Below are 15,324 nucleotides of genomic sequence, written 5' to 3'. Positions count from 1 at the left end.
GACGAAGGGTGGACGCTCCCTGCCATCTCCTATGATTCTCTGTTATAGCGGATTGACGGCACTTGGAGGGGATCTGAGGTGGGCGAGGGAGTTGCCCAGAGAAAAGGAGTTACTTGCTCTTCCTGAAAATCATGCTGGGGAAAACCTGAGTCCCACCCTAACTGGCCGGCACCTTCCTTCAAGGGCCCCAAGGGAGGGAAATGCACAGAGGTAGAGCTTTTTTCCCTGAGTTGCAGTGGAGTGCCCTATGAGCCTGTCTGGGTGCAGGGAGGATGTTTTGGCTTAAAGTAGTCTTCTGTGGCTTCGTTTCCTGCTGAACCTGAGACTCATGCTCAAATGTCACGGCTTTACTGTGAGACCCAAGGGTGATGGTGTAGTGATTCCATCCTGCACCCTTGAATAGATGGAAGAATCATCCACCTCTGAGGTTTGGCTGCAACCCTCCAGCTCTGCACCAACCCTGCCCAGTGGCTCTCCTCTACAACCTTGACCACTCTCTTTAGCTCTCTGAAATGGCTCCTTTCTCTTTCAATGGAGGGAGGCATCACTTCCTCACTGTTGTTAGCCCCAGGATGCTGCACCAATTCTTTGGGGCCCTTTAACCCTGCACCCATCCCTGCAAATGCTTCATTTAATAAACTGCCCTCAATTATCCCCATGGACCTTACCAGCCACTTCATCTCAGGGTCCTCCCAGGACCCTCGATGGTACAATCCTATGGTGCATTTACCTTCCAGAACATGACAGTTCACCACTCCAGACAGGAGTGTCACTGATTTTTTTTTTTTTCTAGAGAGATTTCTCACATGTATGCTAAAGGAACATCAAGTTCACCATCATGCCAGTGGGGTGAGTTATTGTAGAATAGCAACTCAACTATTAAGACATGTAAATGGCTAATAAACTGAAGAATTATCTCAAATGTCATAAAATAAGAAACAAGTAAACAAAAAATGAGAAATAATTTTTACTCTCCTGATCCCCACTGTGGAGGCGTTAAGTGGGTTTCTTTGGTAAATATATCAAGAACTTTAAAATTTTTTTATTCTTAAGAGTCAAACAATTTTCTCGTGAGAGTCATCCTCCTGAGGACATCCTCAGCCATAAAGATTTATAGCAAAGATGGATTATTCAAGTGACAAACTGGGAACAAAATAAACCTTCTACTCCAGAAGGCCGGCTGAAGAAACCAGGCTCCGTGGAGAAGCCACGTGGTTAAGCACATGGTCGGTGACGTCAGCTCACCAAGTTACAGATCACCTCGCACTGCTCAGCCCTTGGTCCTCACCCTGGGACACCTACGGAGTCCTCAGAGGTCAAAAGCTATTATAGATTTAAAACGTTATTTTCTGAAAAGGCTCATCTATTATAATTAAAAGGATGCTTCAACAGAATATAAGATGGCATGTAAAAGTATTCATGGTATAAAATGAAAAAAACAAGGCTCATTTCACCTTGTTGGTCACAATGGCAGCTGCCAAGAAAACAAACAATAGTAAATGCTGGAGAGGATGCAGGGGGCGGTGGGGGGCGGAGAGAAACACTTTGACACTGTGGGTGGAATCATAGATTAGTATAACCACTGTGCGAATCAGTATGGAGGCTCCTCAAAAGACTAGGTCTGGGGCCACCACATGACCCAGCTGTACCCTTCCTCAGTATTTATCCTCAAGAATTAAGGTCAGCATAGTACAGTGAGCCGTGCACACCCATGTTTATAGCAGCACAATTCACAAGAGCCAAACCGAGGAACCAGCCTCAGAGTCAGTCCATCCATGGATGAACGAATAAAGAAAATGTGGTGTATATACACAATGGAGTTTTATTCAGCCGTAAAAAAAGAATAAATTAGGTCATTTGCAGGAAAATGGATGGAACGTGAGAGCATTATTTTAAGTGAAATAAACCAAACTCAAAGTCAAGGGTCATGTGTTTTCTCTCATATGTGGAAGCTAGAGAGGAGAAGGAAAAGAAAGAGATGGGGGTGGGTCAGGGATCTCATGAAAGTTAAAGAGAGATCAGTAGAGGAGTGGGACCAGGGGGAGGGAGAAGGGGAGAGAAAGGAGAAATACTGAGGAACCATATTGGCCAAATTATATTGCTATATTTTGTGCCTATACACATGTAACAACAAATTGTGCCCTTCTGTACAACTAAAATGCACCCATATTTTTTTTTAAAAAGAGCTAAGGGAGAAATAATGCAGTATGGAATTTGGATATAGAATAATCCTCATTATTTAAACAATATGAAGGGCTATGCTAAATAATAAGAATGTTCATACCGGAACAGTGTGATAGGGGCTGATTTTAAATTTATCTTTAGTTTTCAAATTATTTGAACTCAAACTTACCTTCTTTTTTTTTCTCTTTCTCTCTCAATACAGAGAAGTAGACAGATGACAAGATTGTAAGCCAAAAAAAAAAAAAAAAAGTAGAGGGGGCACAATCCCACATCCTACATCCTAGATGTCCTTTTAGAAACATGAGCTTAGTTCTCATTCTAAAATAGTGCAAGAAGGTACAAAAACCCAAACCAAAAATCTTTCTTCTGTCGGTAATCCTCCTAAGTGAAACTGTTGATAATAAATCCTTTGATTCATTGCAGAAGTATATGCATATACCAGCAGATGTAAGTTCTTTTCAATAAGCCTGTATTGATTTTATAATCAGAAGATCCTAGCATGCATGCGTTTGAAGCGTGGGCAGTTTTATTGTCAGACCCTCCAGGGGAAGGCCGGGTCCCACATCCTGTCCTGACCTGTCAGGGGAAGATGGGATGCTCTGGCAATACCACTGTAGGGGGATGGGGAAGGGGGCTCTTGTGGCCGTGAGCCAGATATGCGCAAGATGAGCTCAGGAAGGCTTGCATCTCCTCATGCACCTTACCTGGGGATAATAACCAGAGGTAAGACCCTGAAGTCGATCCCTGGGTATTGCTGGTCTTTGTGGCACCTTTGTGAACATTGCTTTCAGCCACTTTCCTATGTCTCTTTTCTATGAAGACACTGATCCTCAGTTTTTCCAAAGGATCCCGACCCTCATGACTTCCCGGGGCCCCCTGACCCCTCCATCTCCTTCCCGCTTGCTCACCTTGTCTCCAAACAGAACCAAATGAATTTGTTTTCTCCTACTTTTTCCCACCTCCTGCTTGCCCCACCCTGACTTCTTTAGAATTTAAGTCATTGATTGCACAAAAAAACAGGGAACCATCGGGTTGAACACTCATATTGGGCAATTCGTATAAACTTCATAAAATTAACTGGAAGCTAAGTCTCTCGTGTAGTTCCCTACTCACTGAATTCATGTGACTTTTGGATAAATCACTCTTGAAGTTTCCATCCGTTCAGTATGTGAGAAGAGGGTGCTGTATTATCTTTGGTGTTCAAAGCAGTCAAGAACGTGGTGTCAATTCCAGACACGTTTACATTCCTAAATCCAGAAGAGAGACATGATGGGGAGTTCACAGCAGCCTTTGGAACCAGGAGTCACTGACTGATGGGAGGGTTGAGGAACTTCACTGGAGCGCAGGCCATCGGTGACCTGTCCCTCAATCCCATTGGGACACAATGCCAAGCTCTCATCCATAAACTCATGAAGTTCATGGTTTTATTTAGAGTGTGTGTATACCATGGGTTCAAGGTCAGGAAGGTCACGTTGGACCCAGTTCTCACTCTTTATTCACCTGTTAAATGACCTTGCAAAATCCTCATCTTCTCAGCTCTCAGGGAGGCCCTCTGTTTCTACTCTTTCTTTCTTCTCTGGATGGCTGTTGTGACACCAAGAGGAGGCCACTGCAGCCAAAGCACTTTGCAGACATCCTGACGTGAGGATACTGTAAGGCATGTTCCGTGCGCAGGGACAGGAAAACAGGCACTTGAATATTGAGAATGAAAAGATCTCTCTTTTTGTTAGTTATCTAACAAACATGAAACCTGCCCAGTCTTCCTGATATACCACATAGTCTTCTAAGTTCTTGACAAATATTAACACATTTAAAGTTTTCTAATCACACGATGAAAAAGATACAACTGCTGCCCCCCGTTTTACAGATGAGAAAACCGGCACAGGAGAGCTGAGCTAACTTACCCCAGGCCAGTAGTGTAAGTGGCACAGTCAGGATTTGAACTCAGGCAGTCTGGCCCTAGGCCTGTGCTCTTCTCCATGACATCATGCTGTCTTCTTTGCTTGCAGTGTTTGGTATGATAAGAAAGCAAGAGACCTAGCACAGACTGGTTGAGGATCTTCGTTCTGCCCCTTATATGTGTGATCTTGGGACACTCATTAACTTCTCTGAGCCTTGACTTCTTTATCCATAACTTGAGAATAAAAAAGACCATGTCACATAAGTTTTGCGGAGGTTCACTTGAGATACCCTGCCTGATCTACAGGGACACACGGAATGCACTGGCAATGTGAGTCAGACGGACAGGCAGGGCCTTACCTGAGCCCAGCCTCAGTCACTTGCTTGGTTTCTGATTGATTTCAGATTTTTCCTACATCTATCCTTCTCCATCCCGAGCGACCACCCGTGCATACGACATCCTCCAGAGTGTGAAGAACCCTGCACACACCCTCTTGATTCTGGGGTGCCTGCTTTGCCAGCAGAGGAGGGAGGTTCTAGTCACATGCCTCAGCTTGCTCAATAATTAGTGTTTCAGGCCCAAGAAGCCAGCTCTCGGGCTCCTGTTTCCTTTGGGCTCTGAAGAGCCAACAGGGCCCCACACTCTGCTGTCCACTTCCAAAACCTTGCCAGTTAATTTCAGGGTTGGGGAGAGCCTCTGAAGAGTGCCTTCCCACGCGGGGTTAAGGTTACCAGCGGCCTCTGCCTCTGGTCAGAGCCGCTGGGAACAGCAGCAGTCACTTCCCGAAGCTCAGTGGGGGTAGGAGCTGGGCCAGGACAGTGGGCAGTGGCTGGGCACAACATTTCCAAGACAGTGGAGCCCCACCTCAGCAGACTAGACCCACAGCCCACGTTTTTATGAAGAGACGTTGCCTTGTATCTGGCGTAGCCTGATGCAATTACATTTTTCGTATTATTTTAACTCTGGAAATGGCCTAACATTTACTACTGTGAAAACCTGACCATGGGTCTGCCTTACCAGAGGCCCCTTTAAAGGATAAATGCTGACAGATTATCTCGATAATAAAGAAAGAGAGTTCAGTCATAGCTCTTTACTATCCACTGAAGATATCGAGACCACGTATTGATTTTTTTTTTCCAGGAAAAGAAATAGGAAGAAGCATGTACCAATTAAGAATAAAACCAACAGTTTATTACCCTCTGATCTTTGAGACAAATAGAGAGTAGAAAAACACTTGCTTCACCCCGCCCCATCCTATACCCAGACATAATAATTAGCCAACTATGTAAATAAACTTATATTAAAACCTGAGACAGGCTGTCATTTGCTCAGGTTTCTGTACAGGATCATTAAGATTGGCTTCTGATCCCCTGAATTTTGAAAATACTTCTTCTTTTTCCAGAAATGCTATTAGGAAAAATTGTTTCTTCCTCCTCTCTTTGGCCTTGAGCAGGGTCCTGATAAAGCTCACCTTTTTACCTGTCTGCAGTTTGTTGAGAGAAGGTCTCCAAGGTCCTCATTCACTCATGTATTCTGCCAGCCTCGGTAGATGGCAGATTGCACGTGTTGCTCTTTGTATGAGCTGGTAAACGGTGCTACAGAGGACCAGTGAACAGAAGAGGGGACACAAGGCATTTCCAGAACTGTAGTACTAAAACAGTGACAAATTTTTTCATGAAGCTAGGAACTTAAAACAGACAAGGTATGTCAGTATTGACCTGCTGTGCACATGTCTGGCCTGGCCATCCCATCTCGTGTGTGTGTGTGTGTGTGTGTGTGTGTGTGTATCTATGATTCTGTACTCAATAAATGGATGTTGAAGACATAAATAATTATCTTCTTCCACTTGAAAAGTAGTTCTATCAGGGCAGGAATTTTGTGTGTGTTTTAACTTATGTATCCCCCAAACTGGGAATGAGGCCTGACACATGGTAGGCCCTCAGTTAATACCTGTTTCATGAAGAAACAGTTGTTTTAGCTCCTGTGTTCATTTAACATTCAAAAAGTTTCCTCCAAATAAGTACTTTGTGGTAGGCACTAAACTAGATGCTGGAAACTCAGTCAGTCTTTTCTGACCTTTCAGGCAAGGGCAGGAGAGGAAATTTACCAAACTAAGGTAAATTATGTGTAAGTAATCAATTGAGGGGTCTTTGGGATGCTATCTTGGAGAACATAGCAGGTTGCCTCAGCCAGACCTGTCTGTGGACGGGAGCAATGGGGGGGCGCTGGAAGGAAAGGACTGGGATGGAATGGAAAATTCAGTTCCAGTGGATGAGAGAGGAGGTCTATCCATTGGAATGAGAGAAAGCAAGAAGCCGGAAGAAATTGAGGATGCCCTGTGTGGAGTGAAAACCAGGAGAGATGGGAGGTGAGGCTGGAAGAGTAAGCAGAGGCCAACTTGTACAGCGTCATGAGGGGTTTGGATAACATGAGAGAGGGCACTGTGGGTATCCAGGGGCCAAGATGGGTACATTTCTGTCTTAGAGAGGTCACTCTGGTAGCCAAAAGGAGGGTGGATCTAATGGGGAGAACCCAGGCAGGAAGGCAGGTGGAGGAGGGTGTGGTGGAGATGTGGCTGAGAGCCGACAGGCTGTGGGCTGGAAGAATTGGAGGGACTCATGAGAGCTTTGGAAGTAAGGACTGATGGGGGCTTGAGGTGGGTGAGAGGCCGCAGAGCCCCCCGGTGACTCCAAGGTTTCTGGGTTGGTCAACTGGGTAGATGATTTGAAATAGCTCAGATACAACGTGGGAAGAAAATTATCAAGGGGTCCATATGTATGTCTTGGGAGATGGAGAGGTTCATGACCTCATTAAAATCATTTCTCAATTTACTTTGAAGGCACGTGAGTGAGAAGCAGGAGGAAATGTGATTGAAAAAAATTATGTTGACACAAATGTACATCAACAGTAGATACCTGCAGATAAAGGGAGTGGATTGGTGTCCCAGTTGAGTGAACAGGTTGTCCATTTCGTTGAATTCAAGGACTTTTATCCAACTTTGCATATGGTGCTGGAGGAATAATCCAGGTTATTTTCTTGGATGGTTCTTGACAGTATGATTATTACTCCTCTTCTGTTGGCTGACAATGGAATGGATGAAAAGGAGTTGGACTGATCATATTTTTCAGGTGCACTAAAATTCTCCTTGCTTAATGGATCTTTAGATTTCATTACCTGGCATTCTCAAAAGGGATTTATTTCCTTTCATTCTAGTAGTTTTGAAAATGTAATATGAAGCACGATATTCATATCATATAAGGAATAAGGAATGTCACCCTTAGAATTCATCCATCCATCTACCATGATACCCAGCCACCGGTCAAGTGGTTTTCACCTGTGGTTGATGGTTCTGATGCAGTTAGTCTCCCATGGGGCTTGGGGGTTGATATTTTATTAAACTCCCAAGTGATTCTAATGTGCAATGAGACACTGAGACTCAACTTTCCATGAGGGCAGGGACCACGTGTCTCTTTCATTTGTGATGTATTTCCAGTGCCTTGGGCAGTGTCTGGCACAGAAATGGTGCTCAATAAATGTTGATCCTTTTAATGTGTATTCTTTTAATTATACACACATCAAATATTTATTAAGTATTGCTAGGTTTGCTCTAATAGGTAATGAAGATTGTTTTGTGGTGTCTTCCACAGATAACCATCGGGTACCGTGTCTCAGGAAATTTAATTACTACTGAACCATGTACTGGAACAAGGCTGGAATGTGTCCTGCTTTATCCTCTCAAGCATTTTTTCCCCCGTCAAGTACTTTTTTCTATCTATTGCCACCTGAGGCCTTTGGACTCTCCATGACTGGGGACTGGATCTTGACCTGGCAGGAAGGAGAGAAAGTGTGCTCTAGTTGGGAAGATGTCGGTAATTGTGCAACACCCCCACATCTCCTCCCGGTGCTACTTTGGGTCCTCCATCATTTAGCACTACAGCGTGGGGCACGGGTCTGAGTTTCTGATCTGGAGCTGGCAGACCTATGTCTCTGCCTTGCCCCCTCTCGCCCTCCAGCCTCTGCAGTGACTTGCCCCTGCCTTGTCTATTCCTGACTCCCGCTTCCTCCCAGGTCTCTGTTGCTGTGAGCCCAGGACACTGAAGGCCCACCCTTCCCACGGTATGGACCTGGCTGCTACAGTTCTCTTGACCCACCAGATCATCTAGCTGATGCAGCAGGAGTTGATTCCACTTGACTCCAATTTAACTGTCCCGAGCCCCTTCCTTATATTGCCAAGAGACTTCCTAACAGATATGTAACCCGGTGATTCAGGCAATTATTCACGTATTCCCCCACATCATTAGTTTTATGGAACACTGCCAGGGGGCATATTTTTCTTTCCTAGGACTCTTGAGAATAAAGAAAATAGGACTCTTACCGTGAAGTCATATTAAGGAGTTTATTCCTCAGAAAATACCCCATAGCACTTTTCTAAAACCTTATATAGATTGACTGCATTTAGGAAAGGAATTATTTTTATCTCACCTGCTGCCATGGGAATCACTGTCCGGGCCTCCTTCCTTCCAGGGCATGGCTCTTAAAAAATTCTATAGTATCTGCTGACCACAAAGGGGTGCCTGTGGTTACTACAGGGACCACACGGCTCATGTTGGATCATGATGGGTTTAGCCAGGAGGACTATAATTAAGTCATCCAAACCAGGATGGATTTTGGGGGGAAAGGTGCTATTATTAATTATATTTGGATAATAGGTGTAATTTAGGACCGACCAGGCCCACTGGGACACATTGTTACCCTAGACTTAGTGCTCTAATTCTACCACTAAACTGAAATTTCCCTGAATGGATATGGCAGATTGAGTGAAATCAGAGAGAATCCAGCTGAATTGGGCAAAATATCTGCATTATAATCCAAAGTAGTGATTTTCTCAACTGAACTGAAGGATATCAGTTCCTATTAAATAATGCTGCATAACAAACCATTTCAAAACTCAGCGACTTAAAGCAACCATCATTTATCCTGGCTCATCTATCCGCAAGGCGGTTGACCCAGCTGGACTTGAATGCAAACTACAAGTGAGGTCCTGCTCTGCTTTTATTAATACTTAATACTTAATACTCCCTCTCCATGGACCAGTGGTCCAAATGGGACCTGCTCTTCCTTGGCAAAGGCAGAAGCAGAGCAGACACAGGATGCGTCCTAACCCCAAAGCTTGGGTCTGGTATGCTGTCCCTTCAGCCGCATTCCTTTGGTTAAAGAAAATGCTCTGGAGAAGTCCAATCTCAGTGTGGCAGGGAAATAGACTCAGTCTTGGGTGAGAAGTAAGCCCAAGAGGCAAATGTAGAGGTCGTAGATGGAGGAAGGCAAAGAATTGGGGACAAGAGTGCAACTTACCACAGGGGACATTAGACAAAAAGGGCTTTGCTTGACCCTCTTCAGTCCTCTAGAGCACTGGCTGGGTTTATTCAGCCCTCTGTAGCTAAGATGTTGACGGAAAGCAATCACAGGATGTTGGGTCTGATAGAGGCAGGGAGCTGTCCCCAGAGGCTCTCCACATAGAGGGTGCAGAGCAGTGGGCTCACTTTGATGCAGACTATGACTGTCCAAAAGAGGAGCAAAATGATGAGGAAGAGACTTAGAGAAACCCTCATATTCAGAATAGCAACCTGGCCCTGGTATGTAGGTGTCATGGATGGAAAACTGTTTTCATGTATCAATCAGATCAATCATTTATCTTCCCATAGGATCGGGGAGTCAGGAGATGCAGAGAAGAATTGCAGATGCTCAGTCCAATACTTCTCCTTTCTGAGGAGAGGAAACAGAAACCTTTGCCTGTAGTGTTAAAAGCAAAAGTGTCCCCAAGTCACAGGTTTTTCAAAGGATGCGCACAGACCCACAGAGCACCATTGGTGGGTATTTCCAGTGCCGCTGGCGAGGTCTGACCTGCCAGTTCTTGTGTTCCTTCCATAGTTCCCTGTGGACAGGTGCTGCTGTGGGCTTGGTGGCCCCTGTAATTCAGAGTCTTTTCTTGCAACGCTCCCTTCCCCTGACAGTGGGTCAGGTCCTGAGCCTTTGCCTACCTGCTGTCAGAGCCCTGTGTGGCTTCCTCCCAGGTAGGAGAGTGGGTAGTGAGGGCTGGTTAATCAGAGACACCAATTATGCTGATTATGCCTCATTCCACAATGGGTCACCCTTCTCAGAGAATCTCCTATTTAATATTTAAACAACTTGGTTGGGAGTTCAGGATCAGAGTGAGGCAGGCTAAAGAGAAGCATTTGGGAAAGGGAGTTTCAGAGCCAAGCTCATCTTACCCCACAGACAACCGGGGGTTCTTTCAGTGTCCCAGGATGGCTGAGACTTGGAGCATGGCGCTGATCATAAGGAATGCTCAAAGTCTGCAGAGGAATAGGAGGATTGGCTCACGGTCACCAGGCCCAGTAGATTCGTACCATCTGCTGTAGTTTGGGACTGGAATGTCCTCCATAGGTCCATGTGTTGAAGGCTCTGTCTCCAGTGTGGCACTGTTGGGAGGTGGTGGAAGCTTTAAGGGATCAGCCCCAGAAGATGGTCTTTAGGTCCCTGGAGGTGAGTTTTCCTTCTTTCTCTTTTTTGCTTCCTGGTCTTGAAGTAAATAGTTCTGTGTCACTTTACAGGCCCAAAGCAATGGCCAGTTGGATCATGGGCTGAAATCTCCAAAGCTGTGACAATAAATCTTTTTTTCAATAAGTTAATTGTTTCAGATATTTGTTACAGTGGCAGAAATCTGACTAATACACCATCCCTGTCCATTTCTGTCCTCTCCTGCTGCCATTCTTCTAGTTTAGGCCTCATATTCTCTAACTTGGGCTCTTGCAAGGTCCTAGCTGGCCTGCCTGACTCCTTTTTCTAATCTACATAGAGAGCAACTTGAGTTGTCTTTTCTATTTTTCATTACTTATATAATTAGAAAAAGAGTTTAAAAAGTACAAAGTATACAGATATTATAGCTAATTCACATATCAATGAAAACTAACTTTCTACCATATTTTATCCATCATTTATCCTTTATTGAAACAGAATACATAAGAAAATGTAACATAATTGTACTGGTGTTAATTTTCTGAAAATGGACATAGCCACATAACCAGCATTACAAAACGAAACAGAACCATCCCAGGCTCCTCTTCTACCCTCTTCTTGTATCCTCCACCCTGCCCCCATCAAGGTAACCACTGTCCTCAATCTAACAGTCTAGGTAGGTTTGCCTATTTGTGAACGTCATGTAAATACAGTTGTTCAGTGTGTGCTCTTTGAGTGTGGTATTTATTTTGAACTTTCTTTTCTTTTTTTTTTTTTTGAGAAAGACATTTTAAAAGATAAAGATTCCTGTGTTCTAATTCTTTGAATTCTTTTTCCTTTGACAAGCACATCATAAATGTGATAATGTATGCAGCCCATGTCCTTACAGGCTTGCGTATGTGGATAGCTTTGTTTTGGAGGTGTTACTGTCTGTATTGAAGCGAAGGGTTTTATGATATAAGGAAGTTCTGTCACTTGCTTACTTCACACAATGAGATTTCTAAATCACACAGGGTGATGTGACTCACTTTCCTTTTTGAACACATACCTTCCCTCTTTCTAAACTGTCCATTCCTGGAAGAAAGAGTAATGTTTTATTGCCTCTTTGTATCCTGTGATGCTTTATGAAGATATTTAGGGAATGGATGTGTCAACAAACCCATGAGCAACTTGGTTGGTTCATGGACAACCATATTCCGTATTTCTTCCTCTGCTGCCCCCTTTTTGGAGAATGACATCTTCTTTTTCTTTTCCTTTCTTCTTTATTTTTTGCTTCTTTATGTATGTCTATTAGAAGCTCCAAAGACTTAAGTCCATAGGCAAACCCAGCATAGAAATTTGACTTCATAAAATGTTCCTTCAGAAGAGGTAGGCATTGCAGAGCTGGTGTGATCTTTGCAGGTTGTGCCTCACCTGTTTTTCTGGAATGGGGGACAATGGTGTTCTATCTAGGGTTTTTCTTACTATAAACAGAATTATAGAAATCTGAGGTGGTTACCACATTTGATTCACACCTTAACATAATTGGCAAAATATCACTCATCTTCCAGGTTAGCCTTCCCTGGGGTTTCTGTTGAATTCTCTTGGTTCTTCTAGGCTTCCTGGATTTGAGACCACAACCAGAGGGAGATGGGTCCCTGTTGACATTCTGAGACACCATCTCAAGACTGTTTCGGGTGAAGGAAAATGGCCCTGTCATGCCTCACTATCGCTGATGACACCAAGACCTGGAACTTCATCCTTCCTTGGGACTTAGATTCTATGGTCCTACCTCTCACCAACACTCACCCAGAGTTGTCTTAGTACTCTAATGCAGGGTAATGGAAAAATTTCCTTTTTAGTTTGTGATGGGAACCTTGGTGTGTCTTCATCTGGATGACGTGGACGAGTCTGGGAGTGCTCTGATCCCCAGCATTCTTAACTGTGCTGTTGACATAATATTACTTTTTCCATGAATTTGTTGGGAGAATGAAACTGTGAGTTATAAAGATGTGAGAATTGTACTCAATCTATTTTTCTACTGTGTACACAGGTAGACAAAAGGCTAGAAAGAAATAGATGTGTTAAAATACATATACTCCCACTGAATTTTTGAGTCTGGCTTTTGTTTATTTATATTTTTAATTTTTATTTTTGTAGTGGGGATTGAACCCAAGGGTGCTCTACCACTGAGCTATGTATCTTTTTTTATTTTTTATTTTGAGTTACGGTTGCCTAGGTTGGCCTCAAACTTTGCAATCCTCCTGCCTCAGCCTCCTGAGTCACTGGGCTTATAGGTATGCACCACTGGCTTTCTTTCTAAATAATTTATCATGTGCATTTCCCTATCTCATTATGAATACTCACTCTCCATTGTTTTTTGAAGTTGCATAAGATTCTACCATCTGGTTGCACCTAACTGCTTCCACATTATGAACCCTTTATTTATTTTCAATTTTTCATCAAGGAGAGTTCTGAGGTCAGCCAAGCCTAATTTTTTTTCCCTCTTTTTAACCTTTTGCTTTGCTTTGTTTTGCTTTCAGCCTGAGATATTTATAATTCATTTTTGCCTTGCTGTCAAACAGTGGGTTTCTTTCTTTCTTTGTTTAACCAATTATGCCTGGTGTATCATATACCATTTTGTTTTACGATTTTAGTTTTTTTTCTTTTTTCTAGAATGTTCTATTCTAGACTTGATTGGTGTTTTAGTGTCGTTACATTTTTGGAGACTTTTTAAGGGATCACTAAGCTTTTTTCTTTTTACACATTGGATCATTTTTCTCCATCATACATACTATCTGCTCAGTATTTTCAGCTCTAGATTCTAAAAGATACATTTCAAATTTATTATTTCTTGGAAACTAAGGTTTTTGCAGTATAAATTCTGCTCTTTATGGCTTCCAATGTAAACTGTAGTTCTTAGAGTGCATTTATTGTTTGTCTGCCTTCTTTAGTTTTCATCTAGACTTTTTCGCACTTTAGCCAGCGTCGTGCTTTATGTCTTGTCTCATTTTTTTCGTCTCCTTCTCCCTCTCCGGAAGCCATTGCTCTTACCAGGGGCACATGGGACAGATCATTTTCCACCTGAGTTCTAGTAACTCAGTTCCACTTGGTAAGTTCTGTTCTTTGCAGGCATTATACTTCATCAAGTGCTTAGAAAAATAAAACAATAAAAACAATGCTTACTTCAGATGTCTTAAAAAATGTTTCCTTGCCATTTATCGATGTATATGCCAAACATACAATATACTTGCATTCATTTATTATTTATAAACTTAGCAAAGGGGATATGTTCTGAGAAATGCATCATTAGTGACTCCATCATTGTGCAAACATCATAGGATGCATTTCTACTATGTGATAAATCTTAGGTACCATCATCATGTATGTGGCCTGTCATTGACTGGAGCATCAGTATAAAGTGCATGACAATGTATGCACACACATGACACTTTCTTAAAATTCAAAGGCATGCTTTCTTTGTATCTTTAGGCAAACTACAGTCCATGGATCAAATCTGGGCTGTTCACTCATTTTTTTATAAATAAAGTTTTATTGGAACAGGGATGCCCTCATTCACATACATATTGTCTGTGATTCCTTGCTTCATACTATAGTTTAATTCCAACAGAGACTGTATGACCCACAAATCTAAAATATTATTAGCTGGTCCTTCATGGAACAGCTTCACCTACCCTTGTGCTATTCTCTGTTTAATCATTTCTAAATGAAAGAAGAATTTCTAAATCCATTGTTTGATTTGAAGGATTATAGACTGTATGGTCCCCGCAGGTGTTGATCAAGTTGACTTAAGTTAGATCAGGAGCATATCTGTAAGAATACTCATGGGAAAGAGAGAACGCTCTCATTCTGGGTAATTGATAGAGTGTTTATTAAAGGATTCTCTGCAAAAGTGCAGGAGGAGTGAAGGAACCCCAGAAAGGAGTGGTGCAGTGCCCCAAGTCCAGTAGCCATGAGGGATCTGTACCTTCAGCCTGAGGATCTGGGGGAGGGAGGAAGTGCCCCCAGAACCCAGGGAGAATTGCTGCATGGAGAGTTGCCTGATGAGAGGTGTAGCTTTTAAAAGAGGCGTTCACCTGAATCCTAAGGACTTACAGGGAGAAAGCCAGAGTAGCGAGAACTCCACCTCACTCTGCTGCCCTAGAAGTTTCTGCTGGTGCCCCCGCCCCCAATTTCTGAAGTCAACTAGAATCAGAGGGCAGCATTTCTCTACTGTACCTCATCCAAGTCTGCCTTTTGAGGCACAGCAGAGAGTGGGGATGGATGAGTAAGTGAAAGGCAACCAACACTTGGGAGTTTAATTCACAGGCTCTAGATCAGAGCTGTCCAGTAGAACTTTCCACAATGAGAGAATTGCTTTTTAACTATACTATCAAACATGCCAGCCACGAGCTGCATGTGCCTAGTGTTTCCCAGGAATATGACTACGAACTTAGGAATGGAATCTTCAATTTTATCTAATTTTAATTTAAATACCCACATAGAGGTAGTGCCTACCACTTCAGAAGTGTAGCTGAGGATGAATTTTCATTTTTCTTGTTTCCTGCTTCATGGAGTGTAAAACATAGATTCACTTCTGGAAGTCTGAGATAGTATCTCTCTCCTTTCTCTCTGTCTCTCTCTCTCTCTCTCTCTCTCTCTCTCTCTCATAGAAATAATATCTGAAACTTAGAACCTCTGAGAAGCATAAATTCCAGGCTTCCTTTTACAACTGTCTGCCTAAC

Source organism: Marmota flaviventris, chromosome 2 (assembly GCF_047511675.1).
Source record: "Marmota flaviventris isolate mMarFla1 chromosome 2, mMarFla1.hap1, whole genome shotgun sequence".
Taxonomy (NCBI): domain Eukaryota; kingdom Metazoa; phylum Chordata; class Mammalia; order Rodentia; family Sciuridae; genus Marmota; species Marmota flaviventris.
The sequence above is the reverse complement of the archived record's forward strand: the minus strand, read 5'-3'. Positions refer to the sequence as shown.